The 13,526-nt window shown below is 38.8% G+C and overlaps 1 long non-coding RNA gene across 1 annotated transcript; it reads right to left on the minus strand.

Annotated features, from left to right (window-relative positions):
- Positions 1-8,540: 8,540 nt before the first annotated feature.
- On the minus strand, positions 8,541-10,113 carry LOC308668111. The gene is made up of 2 exons (XR_014026444.1): positions 10,054-10,113; positions 8,541-9,444 (listed from the first exon to the last, which is right to left on the minus strand). It is a non-coding gene; the product is annotated as an uncharacterized lncRNA (long non-coding RNA).
- Positions 10,114-13,526: the final 3,413 nt, after the last annotated feature.

The following is a 13,526-nucleotide window of genomic DNA, read 5'->3' on the forward strand; positions in this document are numbered from 1 at the left end:
GCCAGCAAATTTGGAAAACTCAACAGTGGCCACAGGATTGGAAAAGATCAGTTTACATTCCAATTCCAAAGAAAGGCAGTGCCAAAGAATGTTCAAACTATCGCACCATTGCACTCATTTCTCATGCTAATAAAGTTATGCTTAAAATTCTACAAGCTAGACTCCAGCAGTATGTGGATCGAGAACTACCATAAGTACAGGCAGGATTTCGAAGAGGCAGAGGAACTAGAGATCAAATTGCTAACATACGCTGGATCATGGAGAAAGCTAGAGAGTTCCAGAAAAACATCTACTTCTGCTTCATTGACTATGCTAAAGCCTTTGATTGTGTGGATCATAACAAACTGTGGCAAGTCCTTAAAGAGATGGGCATACCAGACCATCTTATTTGTCTCTTGAGAAACCTATATGCGGGCCAAGAAGCAACAGTGAGAACTGGACACGGAACCACTGATTGGTTCAAAATTGGGAAAGGAGTCCGGCAAGGCTGTATACTGTCGCCTTGCCTATTTAACTTATATGCAGAGCACATCATGAGAAAGGCAGGGCTAGATGAATCAAAAGTTGGAATTAAGGTTGCCGGAAGAAACATCAACAACCTAAGATATGCAGATGATACCACTCTAATGGCAGAAAGTGAAGAGGAACTAAAGAGCCTCTTGTTGCGAGTGAAGAAGGAGAGTGCAAAAGTTGGGTTGAAACTAAACATTAAGAAAACCAAGATCATGGCATCTGGCCCTCTCAATTCCTGGCAAATAGATGGGGAAGAAGTGGAGGTAGTGACAGATTTTATTTTCCTGGGCTCCAAGATCACTGCAGATGGGGACTGTAGCCAAGAAATTAAAAGACGCTTGCTCCTGGGGAGGAAAGCCATGGCAAATCTAGACAGTACACTAAAAAGCAGAGACATCACCCTGTCAACAAAAGACCGTATAGTCAAGGCTATGGTCTTCCCAGTTGCAATGTATGGCAGTGAAAGCTGGACCATAAGAAAGGCTGAGCGCCAAAGAATTGAAGCCTTTGAACTATGGTGCTGGAGAAGACTTCTGCGAGTCCCTTGGACTGCAAGGTGATCAAACCGGTCAGTCCTAGAGGAGATCAACCCTGACTACTCTTTAGAAGGCCAGATCCTGAAGCTAAAACTCAAATACTTTGGCCACCTAATGAGAAGGAAGGACTCACTGGAGAAGAGCCTAATGCTGGGAAAGATTGAGGGCAATAGAAGAAGGGGACGACAGAGAATGAGGTGGCTGGATGGAGTCACTGAAGCAGTAGGCGTGAGCTTAAATGGACTCCAGAAGATGGTAGAGGACAGGAAGGCCTGGAGGAACATTGTCCATAGGGTTGTGATGGGTTGGACACGACTTCGCAACTAACAACAAAATATAACTTCCAATCTGGGAGTCCCAATCCTCCACTTTCTCTAACGTCCTGTAATATTTTCACTTTAATTCGTACTTTTTTCCCTTGCCAAATAAATTTCAATATTATGGTGTTCAGTTCATCAAAGAAAGCTTGTTCTAATTTTATGGGAATGGTTTGAAATAGAAAAAGTATTTTCGGTAAAATGTTCGTTTTAATTGTAGCTATTCTCCCCAGCATTGAAAGTTGAAGATTTTTCCAGTTTTCTAAGTCCAGTTTTATTTGTTTTTAGTAATTTTACGTAGTTATCCTTTTATTGTTGCACATCTTGCTGTTAAGTAGATTCCCAAATACTTAACTTTTTTGACTATTTAAAGGTTTGTTTTTTTCAAGTTGCGTTTTCTGTTTTTCTGTTAAGTTCTTTGTCAAAACTTTAGTTTTTTCTCTATTTATTATCAAACCTGCTACATCACCATATTGTTCTATTGTATCCAGAAATTTCATGCTCGTTTCCAAAGGTGCTTCCAATATAAAAACCAAGTCATCTGCAAATGATTGTAATTTATATTTTTCACCCTTTATCTCAAGTCCTTTAATCTCAGAGTCTTGTCTAATATTTCTGTTCAATATTTCCAGAGTTAGTATAAATAGTAGTGGGGATAAAGGACATCCCTGTCTTGTGCCCTTTTTAATATTTAAATTTTCTGTAGAGTCTCCATTTACAATTATTCTAGCAGTCTGTTTATCATGAATTGCATTCATAAAGTTTTCCCCAAAGTCCATTTCTGCAAGTTGCTGGAACATAAATTGCCAATTAAGATTATTAAATGCTTTTTGTGCATCAAGAAATATCAGAGCCATCTGTTTCCCTGGATGGGCTTCATAGGACATCCAGGATTCTTCTTAAATTATTTTTTAATCTGTCTTTTAGGTAGAAAGCTGATTTGATCAATTTGTATAAATTCACTCAAGAATTTCTTAATTCTTTCTGCCATTATTGAAGCAAAGATTTTATAGTCCACATTGAGTAATGAGATTGGTCTATAATTTTTTATATGCGTCAAGTCTGTATCTTCCTTAGGTATTAAAGTAATATTAGCTTCAGTCCATGTCTTTGGTATTTTGGTTTCCAGGAGAACTTCATTGCAAAGCTCTTTCAAAGTTGGAGTTAAGATATCTTGTAAGGCAGTATAAAATTCTGCAGGTAGTCCGTCTGGCCCCGGGGTCTTATCATTTTTTTTTGCCTTTTTATAGCTTCTGTAATTTCCATCATTGATATTGGTTCATTCAATATATTTCGGATGTTCTGGGGAATTTTTGGTAAATTTGCTTTTTTTAAATATTGCTGTATTTTTTCCTTGGGGATTTCCTTTGCCTTGTAAAGTGTCTCATAATATTCTTTAACAATTTTTTTCATTGCATCATTTTGAAACTGTATTTCTCCATTTGTATCTTGTAATTTCTTTATCATTTTCTTTTTTTTTCTTTTTTCAATCTATATGCTAACCATATTTGCATTTTCAAAGCAATTCTGTTTAGCGCATTTGATCTGTTGAGCCATTAGTTCCATCTCAGCTAGATTTAACCTATGCTTTATTATTTCCATTTGTTCCTTGAGTGAAACTTTATCTGGATCTGTTTGTAGTTCTGATTCTAGTCTTCTGAGTTCCTCCCTCAAGTTTAGTTGTAGTTGTTTCTTTTCTTTATTCTTCTTAGCCATATACTTATAGCCAAGCCTCTAAAATATGCTTTAGCAGTGTCCCAACATTTTGGAGTGATGTTTCTTCCTTCTTATTTATTTTGAAGAAAATTCCATTTCCTTTGTCATTGGTTGTAGAAATTCTTTTTCCTTCAATATCAATTTATTTAGGGACCATCTAGGTTTCTTCTTGGTTCCTTTCCAGGTCATTTTTATTGGATTATGGTCTGCCCAGTCTGTTGGGTATCGGTCTTCTGTTGTAACACTGTGATTATTGATTTCTGGTAGACTGGGCTTGCAGAAGTTGAGGCAGGAGCAGAAAAGCCTTTTTTCCAAGTTTGGATAAATTAGAAATACTCATCTTTTCCTTTAAATCATGTGGTATCTTCGCCCAATGGCTAAGTTTTGTAATCCAGGGAGCTCCTAATAATTGGGAGAGACGAACCATCAAAAATAGTAAAGGTAGTAAAAAGTAAAGGGAACAAAAAAATAAAAGTCCCAAAAAAGTAGCAGGTGAACAAGAAGGAAAAAAAGAAAAGAGAGAAGAAAAGAGCAAAAGTAAAAACAGTGATAATAATAAAAAATAAGAATAAGGTAAGGTAAAGGTTCCCCCGCACATGCGTGCTAGTCGTTTCCGACTCTAGGGGCCGGTGCTCATCTCCGTTTCAAAGCCGAAGAGCCAGCGCTTGTCCGAGGACGTCTCCGTGGTCATGTGGCCGGCATGACTAGACGCCAAAGGCGCACGGAACGCTGTTACCTTCCCACCGTAGTGGTCCCTATTTTTCTACTTGCATTTTTACGTGCTTTCGAACTGCTAGGTTGGCAGAAGCTGGGACGAGTAACAGGCACTCACTCTGTTACGCGGCACTCAGGATTTCACCTGCCAAACTGCCAACCTTCTGATCGACAAGCTCAGCGTCCTAACCCACTGAGCCACCGCATCCCTTTTTTTAAAAAAAATAAGAATAGAGGGATCCAAATAAGTATGTTGAAAAATAGTGGAGCAAAAGGAAAAGATGCTCCAAAAATACAAAATAAAAAGAACGCCCACAAGAGGCTACTAGTAAAAAGAGGTAAGAATAGAAAAACAAAAATTATCAATAAAAATATAGTAAAAGTAAGTGATAAGAATAGGTCAAATGCAATAAAAATAGGTAAAAGTGTCCAAGTTATAATCCAAAAAGTTGTATTCAGAAGCAGGTAACAGGAATTCCTAATCTCTGTGTACTTATAATCCAAGGGAGTCAAATAGCTTCAAGGACAGACTTGTTTAAACAGTAATCTTCAAAATCAACAGGTCAGAAAGACCAAAGGGAGTCCTTTTTTCTTTCGAAAACAAAGTTTCCAAGGATCTTCAAGGCAATGTCTGGGCAGACAATCATATTTCAGTGTAAGATAAGACCGTTCAGAGAGGGTGGATGAAATTTTCAAGTTTCACCAGTAGATGGGATTATCTGTCCAGTCCCACCCTTTGCAGGGAAAATAGAAAAAAGGGAGACAGGAAAAAAACCTTTCAAGTTTAAAAAGAATTAAAAATTAAAAGGAAAAAAAACTAAAAATAAGAGGTGAAAGTTATGGTGGCTTTCACACAAACGCCCAGTTTTATAGAAAGAAAAGCTTTCCCAAGCTTCTAGCCAAAAACATCCTTGTGATAAAATAGTGTTTTCATTTTGCCGGAAGCTTAAACCGCCGCTTGTACATTGGAAGGGGGGGATAAAAGAAAATTCCACCCACCTCTCTCGACTAAGGGCTTCGCTTCCAAAGGCTGAAAGAGTGCTAATAGCTAAGGGTCTTGGCTTGTAAAGAGAGTAGAAGGAAATTTCTCACCCACCTTGACTATTTGCATGCAGATTAGGAGCCTTTGTCTCCGCTGAGTAGCTGGCAATGGCGGGTCGTATGAAATACGATCCGCCTTTCTTCCTGCCAGTTGCAGGGGCTCTGTTGGGACCAGCGGTCCGGCTACCGCCTAGCCGCAGTCCTCAAACATTCATCCTTTGGGGGCTGCCTCTACGGGGTAGCATTCAGTCCATTTGGACCCACCAGCTGGTAGAATTCGGACCCAGGGAGGAGAGAGACATTTCCCTGAGTCTGTTTTCAGCTGACATCACCGGAAACTCAGCTCCTCAGTTTTTATTAATGGAAACCAAGTTGCTGTTTTAGGCACCAGATACACAAAACTTTCTGAAAGTCTTGTCAGTTTTGAAAGAAGTTTTCCATGAAACGTGAGAAGCTACTATTCTGAGTTCTGTAGAAGAACTGCATAGTTGTTTCTGAAAGGCACAGATTTGCTTCCTGGAATCCAGCATTAACTGGCCAAAAAAATGTGTGTGTGTGTGTTTGTGTGTGTGTGTAAAAATTGGATAGGCAACTGTAGCTATAAAGGTGATCTGTGGAGAATAGTTCATGACAATTGTTTTCATTCCATGAAATTTTCTTATTTTTTTATTTTTGAAAAAATTTATTGAGGTTACAATATTATCCCCTTCCCAACCCGCCCCAGAGCCCCTCCCCCTCCCCCACTTCCCAAAGCTGAATACAGGGTTACAAATACAAAATAATCATAATCTATCTAACATTAACCAAATATGTAAAGAACCAAATACACAATGCACTTTAACCCATCTATAACATCATTACAAACAAACTACAAGTATCCAATTTATACTAATACAACAACAATACCATATGATATATACATTATTGTAACTAATAATAATATTTAAAAAAGACTTAAATTATAGCAATCTTATTCATAGGCTAAATGGAACTTTTTGGTCTCATACTTTTTCTGAATATAGTCTATCCATCTTCTCCAAACTGAAGTGTATCGTTCTTGTGAGTGATCCTTCAAGTAAGCCGAGATCTTAGCCATTTCTGCTAAGTTGGACACCTTAAGCGTCCATTCTTCTATAGTCGGCAGGCTGTCCTTCCAATATTAGCCTACCAATAACCTCGCTGCTGTTATGAGGTTCAACATCAAATTAATTTCTTTAATGTCACCATCTGTAATAACACCCAGTAAAAATAATTGTGGGGTAAACTTTATCTTTCTCTTAAAAATCTTTTGCATGTTCCACCAAATTTTGATCCAAAAAGCTTTAATGTTTCTACAAGTCCACCAAATATGAAAGTAGGTAGCATCCAAACTACCACATCTCCAACATTTGGGCTGTAGATTAGGATACATGCAAGACAGCTTCTTGGGGTCCAAATGCCATCTATAGAACATTTTGTAGAAGTTTTCTCTTAAATTTTGGGCTTGAGTAAATTTCACATTTCTAACCCAAATTACCTCCCACACATCCAATGGGATCGGCTCTTGAATACTTTGAGCCCATTTCACCATGCAATCTTTGACCAATTCCGTTTCCGAATCTAATTCTATTAAGGCATTATAAATTCTTTTTATGTGCGCTCGTGTTTGATCTTTAATCTGTTTTACCAAATTTTCATCCATCAGCGTCAAACCAACCTTCTGGTCTAATTTCCACCTGGCTTGCAATTGAGTGTACTGAAACCAGGATTGTACAATATTTTCTTGTTTTAGCTCAGCAAGCGACCTTAATTGCCAGTCGCTCCCTTCCAATCTAAGTAGTTGCTTGTAAGAAATCACATCCAAATTCACACCCATAGATATCCCCTCTATTGTGTGTCCAGGAATCCCCCAAATTGGTATTTTATAATTTAGCTTGTAATAATACTTTTTCCAATCACGCAATATCGCACTTCTTAAAATGTGGGATTTAAAAGTCCTATCAACATTTTTATCATAAATCAGATATGTATGCCACCCATATAATATATAATAAATCCTAGGCTTGTTTTCTTGTTCTGACCAATTAGAAGCTTTATAAGAGTCACTTTAGTAAGATGTTAAAAATGTTAAAAGTGCATCTGAATTTTGATCATGTGACCATAGGAATGTTGCAACAGTTGTAAGTGTGAAAAACGATTATAAGTCACTTTTAGTGCCGTTGTAATTTTGAACGGTTACTAAATTAATTGTATTACCTGTATACTATCCCTCTCTTGAACCTGAAGACATCTAGTAGCTGTTAATAATAATAGACAACAGTTAAGGCCATTTTTCAGAAAATGGGGTCCTTCATCATAAGAAGTGATGCCTTGGAAATTCAAAAAGTCTCACCCTTTTTGTTGAATATTACTTAACAGTTATCTTCTAAATCATTTTATATTACTATAGAAAAGGGGTAAGATGATGTCATTTATTACAGAGACAATTTTTATGCAGAAAGCATGTTCAAATTGTAGTTAGTGTTTCAGGAAATAAAAACAGGGTTGTTCATCTTTATTTCAAAACCTTTTCTTTGTATTTAATAAGCACCATATGCCACCTCTCTCAAAGAAAAAAATATGCGAAACAGCTACCCTATATGTATGCGTGAATGTATGCATATGCACACATTTTATAAACAAAAATGCTATCAACTGGCTTTTTCAAAAGGATGAGAGAATTTGAGATCTCAAATCTCACTGGAATTTCAGTATTTTTTTCAATGCACAGTCCTAAATGGTGAATTAAGCAACTAGAAATGTATACCTGGAATTCTTTTATACAATAAAAACACAAATCAGCATTAACAAAGGTGGCTGAACTTGATACAACAATTAAAAACAACTTTTCCCCTCATAAATTACAATTGCTTCCAATTGTGCTGATATTGGATACTTTATAAAAAAATATAACACAGTTTGGCTAGGTTTAGCTAAGTGCTAGAATTGTTGCCACTTCATTGGACTGATTAAAATCATAATATACATAATATAGTAACTCCTAATTTATTTTTCAATTTGCAATGATAGTCCCCTTTCTACGTATTTTAATTCACCAATAACAAATCAAATATTCAGCTGTGTCTAATATCTTCCTGTTCTGTCCTCAATAAAATGACATTCACATCTTGAATTAGTGGAGAATACAGCATGGTATCTAGAAAAAGACTATACCAGGGTTTCCTAACATAGATTTTCCTGCTAACTGAATTGAAAACTTGCACTTAAAATCTCTCATCCTCTGTTTTTCTAAAATTTCTCACATGATTCTCTAAGCCTTTTTTTTTAGGTGAAGGTGCAATTTCACTGGAACATATCTTTTAAACCTGAGTTTTATTCTCTGTGACCATGATGAGTTATTTCATCACTGGACTATTTTATGCAGACTTATGCTGATTTCTGTACTGTGAACACCATGCCATAGCCATCTGGACAATGTCTGGATCGTGCATCACTGTGCAAGCTGGTCTTTCTATTATCAGAGTTGGGTTCACTTAAGAATGCTAATAAAGAAGGCCCTTTTAGTTTTTCCTGCTATGTAGAAAAAATGCTGACTATAGTGAAGAGAAGTCTTTCTAGCATGTCACCCTCAAATAAGTTACTCTGTGGCAGGGAAGGATTATGGCAGTTGAAATCCAACATATTTGAAAGGTAACAAAGAAAAGACTTACACAAAACACAGCAGTTTTCAAGAGATCAAGTTTATTACTTCAACACATGAATCTCCACATGCCTAAATATTCTGAGCTTGTACTTACTATGCTCATATGTCTACCTAACATTTGAAAGTATACTGTAACTTTCCACCTTCTGGTGGACACTTACAAATCTTACACTTTTCCGTAATAGTATTATCAGCAAGTATACCATAGCAATTTCCTGTGGATCAAGCACAGAACGGACAACCATCCAAAGGTCTTTCTATATGCTTGCATTCTGGAGGAATTTTGGGGCAAATTGAATGGCATATGATGTTCTGGACTGATTTACAGGTACACACCCTGGTATGAAAGTTTTTTTTTTAATTTTATTTTAATTCCATTTATATCCCGCCCTTCTCCGAAGACTCAGGGCGGCTTACAAGCTTAGCAGTAGCCTTCATTCTATGTATATGCCTGCTTATTAGGGCTTTCGCCCCCCCCCCAAGTGGCATTATTACAAAGTCAGCTTAATTGCCCCCAACAATCTGGGTCCTCATTTTACCTACCTCGGAAGGATGGAAGGCTGAGTCAACCTTGAGCCTGGTGGGATGCGAACCTGCACTACTTGCAGGCAGCTGGTGTTACTTAAGGAGGCATTAGCCCACTGCTCCACCAAGGCTCTTAAAGTCAGTATACACAGATTGTTCCAAGAGAAGAATCTTATCTTTATAGCCTTGGTCAATGCACTCATCCACCAGAAAGGCAGGACACAAACACTGAGGGATGCAACGAGGACAGCATTCGTGTTTGACAGTCACAGCTTTGTGATATTTAGGACAGGCTCGGCAGTCTAGAGTAGAACAGTCTGGTTTTATATGGTAGCAGTTGATGTTCTGGAAAAAGCAGCAGCCTACCAGAAGGCAAAAGGTGAATTCAAGATTCATCACTCTATACCAAAACAAAAAGATTCGGTGTGTTAAGATTTTAATACAGTACATTATTGATGAATCTACACTGAAAGAATTTCATTACTTTGCGTAGCATTTTTTCTCACTCATGTCAAGATCACTTACATAGCAGGTTGCATTTAAGTCTACTTAAATATATAATGTTTACTCAGAAGTAAAGCCACATGATGTAAATGGGATACATTCCCAAGTAAATGTATACAGCCAAGATATATGGGGGAGAGGGCTGGCAAGCACAATTGGAAGGTTGAACACATGTTCCTTTAATCTCCCAAATAGGTTACTGATCACAACATGCCCATTCAACTTGTACCTCCTGCACAAGTTCATTCCATTTATTTGAAACATTTCTATACAGCCTTCAGCTTAACAGTTCTAATGTGATTTACAATGATGTTATACTGCAGAGTAAGGGAAGATGGAACCATCAACATCATTCTTTGCTCAACCTTTTTCTAGCTTGTAAGTAGAAAGAGAAGAAAAAAGTATTCGTAATATTCATTGTTGGCATTTCTCATTTTTCTTTTAGAATGGTAATGGAAAGTTCATTCAGCCAAATCCTTAACTGTGCTATGAAAACTAACATTACCTTGGTAAGCTTCAGGTAATTTGTGCAGCCGAGTTTGTTCCACAGCAGCTATTCTTCCTGAGTAGCTGTGCAAGTCCAGCTAGAAAGATCTCTATTTATATGGATGCCCAGAAAGTGAAGCTTCTAAAAAGAGCTGCTGGGAGGAGCTAAAAGATCAGAATGAAGAAATTCATTTTGACTGCGCAGGTTGCCTGCAGTTGCATAAAAGTAGATAGCAGTGGCTGACAGAACAGTTTTGAAGTATCTAAAGCTGTTTAAGATGCAGAAGTCCAGCCCTTAGATATGTCTGTTTTAAATACTAACAAATCTTAAACTATGGTTGGGGAAGGTGTGCAAGGAAAATGAACAGTGACGTGCCCTGTCAATCCCCTTTAAGTAATTAGTACCTTAAGACATCTTAGACTTGCAATCTAATCAGACTTTGTTGCTTTGGTTGTTTTGGGGGATGATAGCAGTTCGAAAGCACGTAAAAATGCAAGTAGAAAAATAGGGACCACTACGGTGGGAAGGTAACAGCGTTCCGTGCGCCTTTGGCATCCAGTCATGCCGGCCACATGACCACGGAGACGTCCTCGGACAAGCGCTGGCTCTTCGGCTTTGAAACGGAGATGAGCACCGGCCCCTAGAGTCGGAAACGACTAGCACGCATGTGCGGGGGAACCTTTACCTTTACCTTTTAGTTATATGGGGAGCAATTACAGTTGTTCTTAGTTTGTGAGCCATGTTGGACTTTCACATCCATACAACGCATTCATAACTGCAGCTTTTTCAATGAGATTCAAGTGCATACTGATCTACAAAAGTGATAAATATACTGTGGTTTATGGTTTATCAAATTGGGCAATTTCAGTCAATGAGGGCTTTTCCAATAAACCATGTTATGTATACAGACACAGACACAATACATACGCCCTTACCCGTACCCATATATATCCATACACTGTTTCATATATTCATTGCTTACTGACTTTAGGCAGAAATGTTAGACCAACTCGATCCTCTTTTTCACTCTATTTGATAAGGAAATCCGTAGTTCTTCAGTCTTCAGGCTGACTGGCAATTCTCCAGGATTTCTCACAAGTAATATGCAAAGAGTTGACTTACCCCTCTTTAAAGCTTTTCTGAATCCATATATTAGTCGACTCTTTAAACTCTCTTTAAACTCTCAGAGTTTAACTGATTTCTGCTGTCATTTATACAGCTTGAGATTCTAAGTCTGTATTACTCTCACAGCCTAACTTCAACCCTCTGCAAGAAATTCAGAACTCTGTGGCACTTCAACATGAAGGCTCTGCATCACCTCCAGACATGCCTGGTTTCCAAGCTGGTTGTGTTTGATAGCTGAGCCAATTTATTATGGTTCAGTAGTGTATTTGAGGTCACATCAAATGGACATTGTAATGCTGTAATTTTGCTCAGCCTGTGGACAAGATGTTTATTCATTAGTAGATGTTCTTCCTTCACTCACTTCCCAAGCACTATTTCATAAGAGCTTACTAATGCAGTATAGTGGCTTGGCAGTTTTGCAATTCCCACAGCAGTGTCTTGATGTCAGTAGACATTCTGATCACATGTTGCATTAAACTCTTTTTAAAAGACAAGGAGTAGAAACAGTGATGATGTAGAATAGCCCATCTTTCTTGCTGCTTGAGAGAAATAAGAAGAGTATACCAGAAAAAGAAAGACCTATGAGAAAGAAAAAGAATATCTTGGGATGCTCACTAATTCATCATCCTTAAGGGAATATAGACCCCCAAAGGAGAAAAAAAACATTGCCCATCCATAATCTAAAGTCCACTTTTCACAAAATACTACATTTGTATGTACAAGTTTCTTATACCAGTTGCCAAGTAACAAAGATATGCAGCATTTTGGATTTGAAGGGAAAAATTGGTCCAGAGTTTGATAGACATACATATACAGCATGCCTTGGGAACTCCCAAAGCCACCTGTATCTTCTCCTAGGGCAAAAAAGATACAGGTGCACTAAGTAGTTGCCAACAGAATTGCCAACAGTGAGCACCCCTGTTAAATCCAAGGCACCCAGAAATAATTATCATGCACTGTGACTTTAAATAAGCTCTGGAGCAATTCTGTAATAGTATAGTTTTGGGTTGTTCTTTCTTGTTGTGACGACAACATGATACTAAGTGCCCCTGCAAAATGGAGTCATAGCGCCTATATAAGTAATTGTAGTTATTTTTATTGGTTCTGTGAGTGAGGTCACAAAGATCTTTCATTCATGGATCTCTTTGCTACAATTCCTGAAGTTACTTATTGAAAAATGATTGTGGGGGGGCTGGAGGCTAAATTGTATGATGAACATAAGGGAACTGGTTTTGTACTCTAACCTGTTGAAGAGAAGGATGGGGGGGGGTCATGGTGGGAGTCTTCCAATGTTTAGGGGCTGTAGCAAGGAAGGGGATTGACTATAGGGCGCCAGGGAGCAGGACTGGAGGCAATGAGTGGAGACTTAGCAAGGAGAGATCTAATGTGAAAGTGAGGAGAAATGTCCTGACAGGGCAATTGATCAGTGGATGCATTTGTGTTCGGGGGTTGTGGGTGTTCCTTCACTGGAGGTTTTTTGGGGGAGATTGGACAGCCATTTGTCTGATATAGGCTGGTCTCCTGCTTGAGCAGGTGGTTGGACTGGAGGACCTCCGAGATGACTTTTCAATACTGTTATTCTGAAACTAGTTGGAGAGAGAGATCCAATCTAGAACTAAGAATTTTTCTGACATTGAGAACCATCAGTAAGTGGGATAGCTTGCCTCCCAGAGTTGTGAGCTGGAGGTTTTCAAGAAGAGATTGGACAGCCATTTGTCCCAGTTGGAATAAGGTCTCCTGCCTGTGACAGGGGTTGGACTAGAACAGGGCTTTTCAACCTTTTCACCCATTGTACCACTTTTAGGATATCGCAATATCCAAGTACCACCAAATCGCCTAGCAAGGTGTCAAAAACTTGATGACCAAAAAAAGGAAAAAAGTGATAAAGTACAGGTAGTCCTTGACTTACAACAGTTTGCTTAGTGACTGTTCAAAGTTACAATGGCACTGAAAAAAAGTGGCCCCCAAGCCACAGCTGAGCAAGACACCTGCCTGCCCGCCCGGCGGCGCTCTTCCTCCTGTCCGAGGTTTTCATTGTTGTGAGCATTTCTGTTGAGGATTGGCAGCGGGGATGGGGTGGGGGGTGTTTGGTTTTTATTCCCCCTTCCTCTGCTGGGTGGTTGCACCAGGTTTTGGTCACTTCACATGACCCTGGGACACTGTGACCGTCATAAATATGAATCAGTTGCCAAGCATCTGAATGTAAATCACAAGACCCTGGAGATGCTGCAACATTCCAGCTGATCAATGCTTCTTCAGGGCTCAGCAGAAGCGCCAGGATCAGTGCCAAGCTCCAGCTGGAGCCTGGCGTTGATCCTGGTGCTTCTACTGAGCCCTGACAGCCCTGCAGCTCCAGCCATCTCTCA

This window comes from Vipera berus, assembly GCF_964194415.1.
Source record: "Vipera berus genome assembly, chromosome: 4".
NCBI lineage: Eukaryota > Metazoa > Chordata > Lepidosauria > Squamata > Viperidae > Vipera > Vipera berus.